Below are 15,842 nucleotides of genomic sequence, written 5' to 3' on the forward strand. Positions count from 1 at the left end.
CACTGCTTGTTTTCAGTTCTCTAGAATTTCGTTGTCATGTGCGGCCCTGACAGTCTCTTATGCAATAAACAGGCTCATGATCGGACTGTCAGGAACTCTGTAAACTCTAGTACTATAATTATAGAAGCAGATGCTCTCTCGTTCATCATGATCACCCTTTTCTATTTTTGTTCTCTATACCTGCTTGGACAGAACAATCAAAGGTATCACTAGGACACAGTTTTCTGAGTAGATCGTGGATAGGGTCAGTACTTAGTTGGTGGGGCTTACACGGTATGTGTTTTTGTGGTCTGATACAATGGAAATGGAAAATGGGTTAAATAAATGAATAAATAAATAAAATAAAAGATTTTTTTTCCTGCACCGACCAAGCAGATCAAAAGGTAGGGTGGGCCTTCAGTGGCTGTGTTTAGCTTATTTATTACATTTAATAACACATTTAGCTTCAAAAAAACTTCTTAAGAGGTCAATGTAGAAAGATTTTATTTAACGTTATTTTAAAGCATTTCTATTCCTCCTCCCATCATGAAATTGGATTACAAAGTAAAGAACAACTGCAACTTTAAAATTATGTCAAAAAGTCAAAAATAAATAATAAAAAAAAAAATGTAGGTAAAGTTTACATATATTAAAATATGCTTTAACATGTACCGCATTGTTTGCTTACTTTTACACTGTTTGACACTGCTTTTACAATTTTATTTCACCCAACTTGGAAGTGCGTTTGTTGTGTCTCCGGTTGCAGACCACCCAAAAGCAGCATTAGCTTACTAACAGTGACAATGCTGCTGTTGCTAAGCAACAGAAAGAAACTCTGCCCAAAGCAGCATTCAAAAAACAACCCATCACAGTGTAAACTCCCAGAAAAACAAAAACTTAACCAACTTAAATCTTATTTTTTAATGCATTACATAAATATTACATTATTATTACATTAATAATGATATTATCTAATCCTAAAAAGACATGTGGCCTTAACACAAAACATTATGAGTAGTTGTTGCAATAGGTCACATTTCACATTTTCTTGAGGAAACAACACTCAGACAAACTAAACAAAGATGGGTCCCTACAAGCGATAGTAGTGAGGGTATATAGCCATCAGGCCATTACCAGCTGAAACAGAGCTGGATCAGATATCAGAGAGAGGACAAAAAAAAAGAAAGAATTTGATCAAATCTAGCCTAAAACAGGGACACACTTACAGTGTGTGACGTGAGCCGCTGTGTGTTTCTTCCTGTGGGGTAGAGGAGTGCTTACGTAGTTTGATCAGAAGTCTAGATTTAGGATTTTGAAGTAATTCTGTAATTACTTACTGTAATTAATTTAAAAACTTAAACACAACAATACACAAATAACTCCATCCTAATATTGACACAGCCTTCGAGTTGTTGCGTCTTACACATCACACAACACCAGTGGTCTGTTCATATATATATGCCACAAGCTTCAGAGCTCTGTTTCGGTATTAAGCAGTCGGGTGGGCAATATGTAAAAAAATCATTCCATCATATTTTGTTTATAATACGAATTACAAACCGCAGTAACGCAGTGAGCACTGTTGCTCGTCAACATGAGGGCGAAGGTTTAGCTAGCTAGAATAATGTGGCGTAGCCGGCCCATTAAACAAAATATGTTGGTGTGTATTCGAGGTTTTTTAGTTAAGATTTTCCCTCATTTTGAAAGAAGCTGACTTAGTCGCATTAGCTTAACCGCACAATCTTTAGCGATTTATTTGTGTCCTGATATCACAGTTCTGAGAGAACTGAATTAAACGGTGGGGAAAAAAAACATTTAACTAACAAATGACATATTTGAACAATATGCACAGTAACCATTCCTCCACTAGTCAGAGTAAACTTTGGTAGTCAACATTAAGAAGTCTAACAGGAAAAGTCAGACACTATTTACCTCCTAAGTTTCCATTTGTAACAGGAATAGCAAGCTGCAGCTCAATGACCGGGGTTAAAACAGTGACGAGCATTAATATGGAATTCAGATAGTGTGAGGGGGTTTGAACGAAGCTCAGCCAATCAGATTTCAGGCCTGAGACTATCTGTTTTGTTATTCTCTGTTTATATCTGAATAGTTGAATAATAAGTTTGGTCTACTGATGTAACACACCGTGAAACACTTTATTTGAACCAAAACAGAGCTGGGATATTGCAGTCACAATATCTAAAAACAATTTCAAGATCCAAAATATTCATCACAACAGTTAAAACACAGCACCACAAGAAGCACTGTCTGCCACAAAGTTTTAAATCTGTCCATTAATCTATTCATTTAAAAAAAAAAATCTATAACATTGTCTGTGTTACCTCCTGGCTTTGATAACTGCCTGCCCTTACACATCACACAGAAACAATTAGTCTGTGGCTGGCCCCTTAATCTGGTCACTCACACTAAGCCCCAGCCCACTTCAAGACCAGACCAAAAGAAAGGAAGCTCGAGAACCCTTGCAATCTATGATCTTCAACTCAGATTCAGGCATTTTTCACAATTCCAAGCAGTATTTTAGAAGTGATATAAGGTTATGCAACAAGTGCTCAGTCAGTCGATTACTCTCGCCCCACTGTGTGTGATACTTTGCATTTGTCCATGCTGTAATGACACTAGGCCTATTGTACAGAAGCAGGTCAGATGGCACACTTTTATGAACAATGCCACTTGCGATTAGCCGGTACAGTGTGAACGGGGAAAACAATGGAGGTCCAACAGAGCTCCTCGCTCTGCATTCAGGTCAAGAATGACAGCACCTTCACAGGGGACAATGGCAGAAAGAGGAGAAGGGCATTCTCTCTTGCTCTCTCTCTATCACTACAGTGGAAGTGGGTCACTGTTTTCCAGAGCATCATAATACATTCACTTTGAGTCATCCTGTAAGTGGTCTTCAATCACATGGCCAAGCAAAGAACAACCCTTGTGCTTCATGGGCCAAGAGGAACACGCACTGAACACAGGCTTGACCTTCAACACAACAACCGACGTGTTGTGTTGAGCGTGAAGAACCTCAAAAAAGATCAAGAGAAGTTGCTCATTTATGGCTTTACTAGGTTAAAAAAGTGGCAGTGGGGTCTTGGTCTCGTCCTCCAGCTCTGAGTTTTGTTGTTTTGTTGATCTCCTGTCCTATTACTGGATTCCTGTAAAGCTGCATTGTGCAAATACATTTAATTTCAATAATACTGTGATATTTCGATATATCAATATTTTCATACACACAGCCCAAGCTGTGAATGTGAACGGATACTGCTGACATTACACAGGAAGTGGGAATGAATAGGGTTTGTTTTTAAGGACAGAAATGGCAAAATGTATAAGCACCACCAAAAATAATGGATACACAAAAATGCTTGTTGTCGCCATCATGCTAAAACCTTTACAGATTTTGATACCATGTAAAAAAATAAAAAAAAATTCCCATTGAAACAATAATAAAACAAACAATATAGAATGCACAAAGGCGACAAGAGAAGCTATGTACAGAGCAGTGCAACAGTAAAGTGCGATTTATGCTTCTGCAGCAAGTCAAGGTCTTAATGCCGCCGTGTTTGCTCTCAGCATATTACGAACGCCAGTGACTGAAACCCAAGCGCATTAAGTTGCAGTTGAAGCAAAACAGCGGTTGTTTACTTTTACTAAAATTTCTGCAATGAAAGCGAGAACAGACGTCAGAGGCGAGGAGAGTCCGTATGATCGGCGACCCGACTGAGGCAGGAGGAGGGTGAAATTTCTGTGCATGTCCAGCCGCTGAGAGAAATGCAGGTCGAGTTGATGATTTAGTTTTGTCATGTGCTACCATAAATCTTACATCAGCGTACACACAATCCATGTTCATCGTTATAAAAAGTGATGTCACTGCAGCGTTTTAAAGTAACTGGGAGCTGAATGATCACATTAATAAGAATCCAAAGAATCCAAATTAGCTAGGGATTTTAATAAACCAGTCCAGAAGGTGATTTTACCTTAGTATTAAGCAGATCGGTTTGGACTGGTATTGAACGACGCTCAACATCAAGGTACACGGATCAGAGGAGGAGCCAAAAAAACCTCAGCGACATATTTTCAAACCACTGAACTAGCAATTATCCTGGAATATAAATTCCACAACATTAGACACACTAATGAAAGCAAATCGTGATGAAATACCAGTGTTGGTTTGAGGGCTGAGAAAAGGCTGGCTTACAGGAAATATTCTATGGGGAGGCGGCAGGCTGAAATGTTGCAGGCTGAAATGTTACATTCAGGGCACTTAGTGCCTGAAATAGGCCACATTCAACTGGACTGGAATAATCTCTCCGGGAGAGAGAGCCGAAGAGCGCCTTTTCCTTCAGATCCTTACATAACCCAATGAAAACCATGGAAACGCACTCAGGCTAAATAATAAATTATTTTACAGGCGAGACTATCGGTATATACACGTGCACACATGTTCGGTAGGCAAGCGTTTTTTGCTTGCGCTTGCAGTGACTCAAGGATTTCAGGCTGGTGCTATTAACAACAACAACAACAACAACAACAACAACAATAATAATAATAATAATAATAGTAGTAATAATAATTTCAGGTCACCTTCCAATCATTTACATGATTAACAATAATAATAAGTAATTTGGGATCGACACCATGGCTGTACCCCCCCTACTATGAGCTCTAATGGGCTAAAGTAGCAGTCATTCATAGGAAATATGGCTACTTTACTGCCTGTGTGAAGTCTAAACTGGGATCATGCACCTTCTCAAACGCAAACAGTAACGGAAAGAACATACATACAGAATAACATGAAATATGACATACATATAAAGGAAACTACAATATCGGGAAGAACCTGACTATTATCAGTTGTCATTTTTGTTGGAGGGTGGGGCTTTATTCATAAACAAGGTGAGCGTCACTAGAACTTCCGTTTATATTTCAACCAGTGACCAGTCTCCTCATTAATAACACCTCTGGGTTACGACCAAGTGTCTACCTGTAGAATGTCAGTTCACCGCAACCACACTAACGGGGCTGCCTGCAGCTGTGTGCCGACATTTTTAGTACTAACTGTTCATCTCGTGTGAGACTCCCACGCCTCACGCTAAAATAACTCCGCTCTCCACTCTCACCAACTAATCAACTATTTGATTAGACGCCAACCAAGTTGGTCGTGGATTAATCGACTAAGCTAACCTCTATTTCACGTTTTTGTTAGGATGTCTCTCAAAAACAAATTTAGGACAATTCTTAAGAAGCTATTGGTGAATCAGGGCCACTGATGCTTTTGTTTTTTCCTCTCCATTTTCAAAATTTGAAAAGAATAAATGATACGTGGATTGAAGAGACCATTACATAGACTTTGTCAAAAATACTATGAAGTAGACAAATGCATATACATGGTGTATTCATTTGGTTCTGCTTTGAACTGTAAGAGAAGTGAGTGAGTGAGGCAATGTAAAATACTGACTCTGTAAATGCAAACTGCTACTTAGTCAGGTAACTTGTGAGTACTCAAGTCAGACTACATGGCTTTACATTCAGGCCAAACAGGCAGAACATGCCACCTGTAGATGTACAGAAGTTCATCATGGGCAAACTTGTTTTTTTACCAACGTTTTTTTAACAAGCACAAAACAGGTAGAACCAGCACAACTCAACATCTTGACATTTGCTGATGTGTTTTAGAAGGCCAGGAAGCTACGTGAGCATTTTCAGACCTCTAAACCTCCAGACCTCTTTCTTTTTATATATATATATATATATATAAATATAAATATTTTTATCTCATTTGCCTCAACACAGCCTTCCTTGTTGCACAGGAAAGAACAATTTCACATGCTGCGTCAATCATTAGCTATGGCCAATCTCACAATCTCGGCAAAGGAGTGGTGACACATTAGGACACAGGCTAGTGTGGATGTCACAGAACATCAAAGGCAACTTTATCTGGGTTTTTTTTTTATATTATAAATGTGGGCTGTCTGGCACAGAGGCTATGACTGCTGCTGCAATAATCGCAATTCAATCAGCAAATGCTGTTAAAGTGATTTAACTGATAACTGACAGGCCACGGTCAGAAAGCTGCTTTCACTCAGACAAGAGTCTTCCTCTGGGAACTCAAGAGCTTTCTCATGCTGCTAAGTGGACAAAACCACCAAATCACGGCCTGACACAGGAAAGCGCTATTGCTTCGGCTGGAGACACAAGGGTCTGCGATGGGGAAAATACTACAGCCTAGGCCCAGCAGGTACCTCTTACCTTCTATAAACGCAGATCATCAGTAAAAACAATGAGTCTTACATTAATTGGCATAACAAACTAACCTAAACACATACTGAACGAAAAGGTGTAGACTGAAGCTTCAGCTTATTTTGCCTACCTGTTTTACCTAGCTAATATAGCTATTGATAGAAAGATTAATCTAGTTGATTAATGCCATTTTGAGATAATCGGCATGGGCCGATTTAGAAAAAATGCCGGTGCACAGGTGCAGGCAGCCCCGTCAGTCCGGTTGCGGTGGAGCGACATTCTATAAGTAGACCAGGGGATGCTGTGAAACTGGATGCTTGAGAGAAAGACTTCCGTCCGTCTGTCTTAGTGAGAAAATGCAAAACTTTACCCAGAGCTGAGACAAGAACTGTAGTTTTTTTAAGCCGGGTAAGGTAGTTAAACTCACAGGTCTCAGCTCAACATTCTGCCAGCTTAAAATAGTTATCTTAACAATTCACATGACAAAATCACAGCTTTACGACATTACTGTCAATTCTAGTCACTCAAGTTACATGATATAAACATTATATAATAACACCAGATTGGCGATTTAGCTTGTAACTGATCAGTCAACAAATCTAGCATATGCTTCAGGGCAGTTTTGGGAAGGTGGTGAAAACCCTGTACTTTCACATTTCTAGCAGGGTGCATGAGAGTAAATGTTAAAATGTTAAAATTCTAAATTCTAAACTCTGCCTAAACTCTGCTACTGTCGTCTTTTCTAAATGTTTCTTCCTTCTTAAATGATGAAATCCAAATCTAAGACCACTGGTAGATAATAATATATAAAAATTAAATATATAATATAAAAGATTATGCTACATATAGAGTAGTGCAGTTAAATGTGATTTTCTGACATACTGAACCATGTTCCTTTCTAAAAACTCAAGTCAAAAAAGTTCAGAAATCTACAGCATAACTGAATGTATTTATTAATTAATTAATACACATACAATAAACAGTGCAGGCAATAACAGTGCTAAATAAATTTAAATGTAATAAACATTTAATTGTATTTCATCAGTTGCAAAAAAACAAGAAAATAATAAGAATTTAATAACAATAATCATCCCTCATTTCAGTGTTTACCACCTTATTTTATTATTTGAACTACACATTCGTACTTGCTTGATACAGCTTTCCTTCCTTTCATTCCACAACTTTACCCTGTGACAGGTCTCGTATGGGCGAAAAACACTACAAATACAAGCAGCCAAAAAATATTTGAAAGAACAGAGATGTGAATCCAGACAACACTAAAATTGTTAGACAATGCTGTGTTCAGGAAAATCCAAAAGCAAATGAATCCAACTATAGGGCTTAAAAAATAAATAAATGATATAAATGATAGGTCCAGCAGAGTAAACTGTAAGATATTAAAGACAACTGTCATTTAAAAAGCTGCTACCAACAAAGTAAATCAGTTTAGAATGAAATTATTGAAACTTCTCATCCCAGTGCTGGAATATTTACTAGCAGATATTATCGGCCCTCTGCATTTTTAGGTTCTTAACATCGAAACTGGTCGCATTCATTAGCCTATTAAAACACCGGCTCATACTGAATGACTTAATTGGCAAGAGTGATCATTACCACACATGTAGACACAGAGGTGGTCACTTAACTAAGGTCCTTGATCAATCTCCATTTTCCCGGAGCATTGATCAGGGACTGCTTTCTGAACTGCTCTCGGGGGAGCCCGGCCTCAACAGAGCACAAGCATTTCAGCCCTGGAAATGACTCAACCCCCTTGGGTCGGCTCACTGGCAGCCCAATCAAATAAAGAGCTTTTATAATATTGACATCAAAATGGTATTCGACCACAGCAGCCAAGTGCAGGGTCAATGCATGCAGTCGAAACCGGGACAGCCCCAAGATGCAGAGAGACTGGGCGACGGTTCCGACTAGCCGACGTCTCAGCTGTAGCGGGTTTGGGCGACTGGGATTCGGTCAGTCGGCTAACTGGGTTTATTTACTTTCTTTCTTTTTAAGAAGTTTTACTGAATGTACTGTTCACTTGCCTCAGACATCTAAGGTTGAATGTGTACAGTGTTCCAGATTCATTTACAGTACACCTATAAATACAGCTCTGTGCAGAGAGCAAGAAGACTTTACTGTAAAAAAGCTCCAGACCACATGAGAACAGACGTCTCATACTAAAGAACGTAGTTAAGAGCTTGTCAGCTGGTTTACAGAACAAAGCATGGTTGCAGGTTTTCTTCTGGACGCCCCTTAGCCTAGCCAGCATGAATTTGTTCAATTACATCACCAGCCCACCTGATTTACCATCATTAAGCACTGACTTACCAAACCTAAAACAATACTAGACTCCTATGAGGAGAGCTCTGGAGAGGTTTTAACGAACACAGTGGAAAACTATGACTTTTTGAATTTTTGCACTTATTCAAATATTACAGTTTCAGTGATCTTTTTCATGTGAACTTTTACACAGTCCTAAAACTTGCACATCTCTCTCTCTCATACATATATATATATATTTCAAAACCGCAAGTGTGTGAGACACTGCTAATTAAACACAGTTGAAATTCTAGCTGACTATGCTTTAAAAAGTAGAGTAAAGGTGTTTTCAGCAATTTGTGCTGCAGCGGCTTTTCCGTGGGATTGGCTAAGACAAGCTAAGCTTCCCTCCCATCTGTCAGGGAGTAGCCAAAAGTAAGGCAAGTCATTGTGGCAAGTTTATGGACGCTTGTGAAGTTAGAACGTTGAACTTTGTTACAAAACTATTTCTGTCTAGGGCTGATAGAAAAATAGTTCTATCATTTAACCTATCAATTAGTCGATTAGTCGAGAACATATGCATTCCCTCAGAGAAGTTAAATCGAGCATTTAAAATTCTTTAATTAAACATAAATAAAGGTTTATATACTAAGTGCAATGCTGTAGGTTTAAAACAAGAACTTCAGCATAACATCCAGCAGTGCAGTAAGGTATTCATACCCCTCATCAAAGTGTATGTGATCTACTGTACCTATGCCATTCCTTACACAAAGAAATGTACTTAACATTAGAGCTGGGCGATATGGAAAAATTTTCTATCACAATATTTAAAGACATTTTTTACAATATGTGATATTTATCACATTGTTTTGTGACATAGACAAAGTGCACCAACAGTGTAAATGAAAAAACAAATGCTATTTACTCAAAATACGCTTCACTCAATTGAATGAAATAAGACTGATTACACTCTCTGTAACAAAACATGAAGTTAATCAGTGCTCTTTTGAGCATTGACAATATCCACAATACACTCACAGAAGCATATTGTGTACAATAATAACAAAATTGATCACGATACGGTCATACTCCTCAGCTCTACTTAACATAATGGCAGAATAGAGTCATTAGATAAGGTTTATATCCAGTCAAACACAAAGAGCACGAACACACACTGGCACGGTCATCTGTTAACGCAAAAGCCCATATTCTAGCCTTAATGTTTTCTCTGAGTCATATATTTTCTGGAAATTGTAAGGTAGTAGGCAGACAAACTATATATATATATATATATATATAGCAAACAAGGGATTTATTTAAGCTTGCCTACCAATGGTTAATAAAAAACCTACTGCGGACGTGAGGCCAAATTGATGTAATTGCGGGTGAAACCAGCCTTAAACATGAATAGCTAACAGTTGCGGTAGTTTTGTCATTTCTGTCTAGAATGGCCCCTGTGCGTTTTCTTTAGGGGCTCATGCATTGTGCAAGTGCTGCTGTGGTATGCCTTCAAAACTTATGCAATAAACCACCTTTTTGTTTTGTGGTGATCTCAGATGACCTCATTCTTTCGATGTCTTGAGTCTTTAGAAACTTAAAAAAATCTGTTTTGCAACCGAGCCCTAATTGTTTTTTTATTTTGTAGCTTTGAATGAGGTCAACCGGACTGGAGCGATTACGTAGAGGCAATGAGGAAAGGTGCTAGTTATTTCAACTTAAGAGTTTAGAGACACTAAAACTACAAGCAAGTTAAAAGATGCTTAACATTTTGATGTTGACTAAAGCGAATAATAACGGTATCCTTAAATCAGTAATGTTTCAAACCATTTGAGATAGCAGGGTACGTTGACAGTTTACAGTCATTTTACTGGACACTGCTACTTTCCAGTCTACAAACTTTCTACATTACACATGACCGTATTTCATTTCTAAATACAGATAAAACTAATGCTATCCACTCACTCAGCTCTCTTCTAAAGACTCTGTTTTAGTAAGTGGCAACATAATTCCCAGCATTTCTATAAAGACATACTGAACTTCCTCTAAACTATCACCCACTAACCCACGCTGCAGACATGGCCCCTGGGAATAGAAAAAACAGAAGGCAGCAGAACAATTACAGTGAGAGCAATAAAAATGGCTAAATCTATCCCATGATATGGCCTGACTCTTCTTTACTTCTTTATTACTAGTACTGAACAAGAAAAAACACTGACATAGAACATAGGATATGAACAAAGATTTTAACCTTTTATGAGCTGGTTAGATTTCAAGGATTCTAGTGGCCCACTTTTTAACAATGACATTAATAAATATAACCAATAAAAAAGTAAAGCCCTCTATTGCAAATGCCTACATTGCGATGGCGAAGCTGAAGCGATATACTGTGCAGCCTTTACTGAAATAGTCACCAACACACTTTTTAGTAGGTTTAAAGTTCTGTCACAAACATGGTTAGAGCTTAAGCACCCCCCCCCCAAGCAAGATTTATCCCTCCATAAGGGGACCTTAGTGGGCCACCACACCGCCCATGACCCACCCTTCCAGATATCCATCATATATTGTGAAAAGTATACCATGGCAACAGTCATATCGCACACTTCTCATTACAGGTATCAGTTTACTTGCAGCATTTCTACACAGGTCCACAATCAGGTAGCATGGCCAACGTCAACCTCTATCCTGTACGCACTGAGGCAAAGAGAGATTAGCTTCCCTGGAGGCTCTTCTGCCCACCAAAGCATGCAGTGGAACATGCACCTGGAGTTAAAGCTCTGTGTCAAACACCAATTCTACAGTAGTGCTGCAACAATACTAGCATTCAGAACTTCAGTACAATGCTAAGGTATCAACATTCAATACCATTCCCAGTCCCACAGAAGAGCAGGGGGAATCCCAGTACTCGCCCGGCTCAAGCCAAGTTTTATGAGCATAGCCGACTCATGTACTTAGAAGACAACAAACTGTCGCAACAACAACATTAGAAACTTCTGCCGGCCAATCAACATGAACATAAGAACCAACTATTATCATATAATTAGAAAAATTGATATCGGATATTGTATCAGGCCGGCAATCAACTACAGCAGCAGTACTGGTAAATACTACGAAACAAATACCATGTTTCTAACACAAGCAACACTGGTGTTCATGCTTGAAACAGCCACAAAAACGTTTACTAAAAATGAGCATCGGCAGAATTTAGAGGGGTGAATAACCTGAAAATGCTGAGAAACAACTGCAGTACTATGTACTATGGACCTATACATTTTTCAGAGGTTATTGAGTTTAAACCAGGGGCATTTCTAGACTACCACTCTGGCCTCACACAGAATGTAGAGGGGCACGGCTGTACCCCTCTGTCTGCCTACTAATATGGCTAGTAAATAATAATAATAATAATATTATTATCATTATTATTGTTAGTGGTAGTAGTATTACAGTCATACACAATTATGTATATATTATATTGGCTAGATCACTACACCCATTCTTCAAGGTTTATTGTAGGTTCTACAGTTATAAGTGGCTAGAACCAAAACATATAGAAGTTATTGCCTTTTCTGCAGCAAAAGTGCAATATTGCAATACAAACCATCATTATTACAATATCTAAAGTGTGTGAACAACCAGCACTGATCAACGATCCGCTCCAGCATGTTCACATCCTGCCTGCCGGCTCTGGTCTACACTGCTAGATTCTGCAGCAACACAGACACAACCCAGCAGAGTGAATGGAATCGAATTATGGGCTGAGCGTATCATTACACCCCTACGATGGTACACTTTCCATTTTTTTTCTGTCAAGTTAGTTCTGCCCGTGTTGTTGTAGTACAACTACAAAGCCGGGGGCCACCAATATAGCAGTCCATATGCTAAGTCTATCTGATTATAAAGTATAATAGCTTTATTGGCAGGACGTAGACGCGGATACTGACTGGTAAACAGCCGATACAACCGCCACACCCGTTTAAAGAAGGGCTCCACCAGAGGTAGAGCGGGGTATCTGCTGCTACAGCGTGCACAGTGTGTACAGAGGTACCAACCAGCACAATTGGCCTTCTGCTGAGAGCCGAGCGAACACACATTACTGGCAGAATAAAGCGCTGCTGAAATCGCACCACAGGCCTTCCACTGAGAGCAGAGTGAGCACGTATTAGAGAAAGAATACAGCACCAGTGAAAGCACAGGGCAGCCACTCCGGCACTGTGGCTTTCAGAACAGGCACCGGTCAGATCATATGCTGCACATTTTAGTCAATTTTGGACTGTTGTTGTGGTCAGTGGCAAGTGGCAAGCATTTCTATTGGTCCATTCAGCATTAAAAACAACACAAAAGGAGAAAGGGTTGTTGCGTGAAAGCAAAATGTTCAGCGATGTTACTCTGTTACTGGATTACTTGATTAGTGCTGGTAGAGTTAATGTGTTATTATGCTAAATTATTAACGGCACCAGATTGCTCCTGGGAATGTTACCAAGGAGCAAACTAGGGCTGTTGAAAGAAAATATAAGCTGCAAGAAAAATTACATTACAATGCAAAAAATGCCCATTCAATGCTGCTCCAAGCCATCACTGCAGCCACTCCTGCCATCATGTAGTCCAGTTCAGTTAGTATTGTGTGTTGTGTTTCTGTGATGCGCTTTGCTCTGGTTGTCTTAACCACTTCCTCCTTCCAACTGAACACACTGTTTAGCGCTAGTTTAAAACAAAGCCACGCAGTACTCCCCTATTCTCTCCAGAGAGCCCACCCAGGTGCTTGTTCAGTCCCTCATCATTTTAAGGCTTGGCTACCGCAACTCCCTCCTGGTTGGTCTTCCAAGGCGTACCACCAGGTCTTAGCAACAGATCCAGAACGTGGCAGCATGACTTGCCTCGAGTGCTTCTAACTTCAGCCCTGCTGCAGACGCCTCTGCTGTGTTCACCGGTCCTCTTCACTGGTTCCCTGTAGATTCACAATTCTACCAACCACAAAGCCCCTCCGTAATAACAGCCCTTCGAGCTCCAGGTATGGCTCGGGTTGACCCGCCATGTGTGGAACACAAGTATCGGCCCTGGCACCAAGGCAGTTGAACGAACGTCCCCTGGGTTTTGGAACGGCAGGGTCGCTTGCTGTCTTCGGAAGCCTACTTAGACTTCTTTCTTTGGCATCTTTTTGTTCGCAGGTATCTAAACTAATGTGGCTGTCTCTAAACGTCCGGCCAGTTCACACTATCTAGGGAGATTTTCGAAGTAAACAGCAAAGCACTCGCTCTGGATAAGAGCATCTTCTAAAAGCAATAAATGTCCAAGTAAACGCCTGAAGCACATTTCAGTCGCATTCAGCCTCTAAACCATGAACTGCAGACTTTAAACTGTTCCGTTACTGTTCACCACCTCACCTCATCCCGACTTGCTAACTCATCCAAAAAAAACGGACTGGATGGAGCACCATCATTCATCATTCCAGAGAACACAGTTCCACTTCTCCACAGCTCAATGTTGGGGGGCTTTTTTCCTCTCTAGCCCACTCCTGCCACGCATTAATCATGGTGCCAAGAGGTTTGTGTTTACCTGCCCTAGAGAGCCCCATTCTATCTGCAATACGTCTCTACGGCTGAGACTGGGCTGAGACTTCAGTAGAAGACTTCTGCATAATTCATCTGTTAATGTAAACAAACGCGATCAGTGAAATGCTCGCTCATGATCATGTTTAATGTAACCTACATCTCAAACGTCTTGAGACATCGTCTTGGACTTAGACATTTTTAAAGGTTCACTATCATCATCATCATCATCATCATCATCACTACATAGAAATCTAGACCAGTAGGCAGGCTAGGTTCACTGTCAGCCAGTTTACTTCCCTCAAACCACCCCGGCTGGCTGTGTTTACATCTGGAGCATCGAGGCATTCTGCTTTTTTGAGCAATCTGTGGACTTCCCCTTTAAAATCACATGGCTGATCCATGTTAAACCTCCCCCTCAGACTCCAAAGAGCCTGTAAAAAGGCCATCTGAAGAGTGGACGAGCAGAAACACCGGCTGACCGCACTAGTCCGAGCTCACCCTCCACACGGCGACTCCCTAAAGGACACTGAAACTGACGTTAGCTGCGAGTGAGTGAGTGAGCGAGTGAGTGAGCGAGTCCCAAACTACCGACCTAAGACATATGTCAACAGCCCTGTCCTCACAGAACAGACACTTCCTCAGACTCGGTAGCTAGCTGTGGACCTCTGTGGTCAGTCACTGTCAGCAGAGCCCTTCTGCTGACAGCGTCCACGTTTAAAACTGCGGCTGAGAGCGTGTGCTCGCCCATTAGCCTTCCTGTAGAGGAAGTGGGATTGGCACTTCAGCCCAACTGCCAGTAAGGCCAACGTTAGGCTCATTAACCTTCCCCGAGACTACACAGCAATACAAGGACGGTATCTATAGTAAGTGTGGCTACGCGAGTTAACCGACCACCCATACTGACTGCCTGACTGACTGACTGACTGACCTAGCTAGCTACCTTTAACGAGCCTCGCAATGTCTGCTCTCCATCACGAAGCAACGCTTCCAAGCATTAAATCTAGCTAACTAACTAACAGCCAACATTCAACAACTTCATAAGCCAGGACGTGATGAATGGGTCGCTAGCTAGCCTCCAGCGGTGTGGGGGAATTAGGCGAGCTCCGCGCCTGGTGGTAAACAGAAACGTCAACGACAAAGAGGCACTTCATAGAGACCGCGGTCCTGACTCTCACCGCCGCGGAGAGAGAGGCTGCTGTTCAGAGGTGGATGTCGGCTAGTCTGCCAGACGGTCGCAATACAGCTAGCGCCGTTCATGTGTGCCGAGCCGAGCTCTCCGGTTTCTAGAGGAAATTAGAAGCTAGCTGACGCGAATTCAGCCGGACTGGCTGGCGGCGCTTGGCTTTGCTGTTCGCCCCCTACTAGCTAGCGATAACGCCAGCTAGCACAACCGCAGTGGACCGCAGCGGGGACTGCGCCGCGGCTGTTTAATACTGAACACGGCGAAAAGGACGACGCTTACCGATTTGGGCTGCTTATCCTATTCCTGTGCGATGTCAAGGCCTCTTCGCTTTGAAACCAAGCTCCTGTCGGAAGAAATAACCTGTGTGTCTTTCAACGGACCCAGTCGTGTAACCTGCCTGCCTCTCTCTCTCTCTCTCTCTCTCTCTCCACATTTAACCATCGACACACGCAGGAAGTTAGGGAGCGTGTGCATGTTCACTGCTCGCACGAGCAACGGAACAAAAGCTGGGTATTGCCAAAGGGGGTAGCTATTTCACAATTTACTTATTTAATTTTTTTTCCTCAATAAAACGGGATATCGGAAATTATAAGTAAAGCTCTTATTGAACAAAGGGAAATAAAAAA

General features: G+C 40.9%; 1 protein-coding gene across 1 annotated transcript in view; it reads right to left on the reverse strand.

Annotated features, from left to right (window-relative positions):
* mgat5 (alpha-1,6-mannosylglycoprotein 6-beta-N-acetylglucosaminyltransferase) overlaps positions 1-15,635 on the reverse strand; it is a 121,433-nt gene extending 105,798 nt beyond the window's left edge. Inside the window, exon 1 of the mRNA XM_072671111.1 lies at positions 15,496-15,635. The gene's annotated coding sequence lies outside the window, so the exon portion shown is untranslated. The remainder of the gene's footprint in view (positions 1-15,495) is intronic.
* Between the last annotated feature and the right edge of the window lie 207 nt (positions 15,636-15,842).

The sequence above is a fragment of the Salminus brasiliensis genome, chromosome 25 (assembly GCF_030463535.1).
Source record: "Salminus brasiliensis chromosome 25, fSalBra1.hap2, whole genome shotgun sequence".
Taxonomy (NCBI): Eukaryota; Metazoa; Chordata; class Actinopteri; order Characiformes; family Bryconidae; genus Salminus; species Salminus brasiliensis.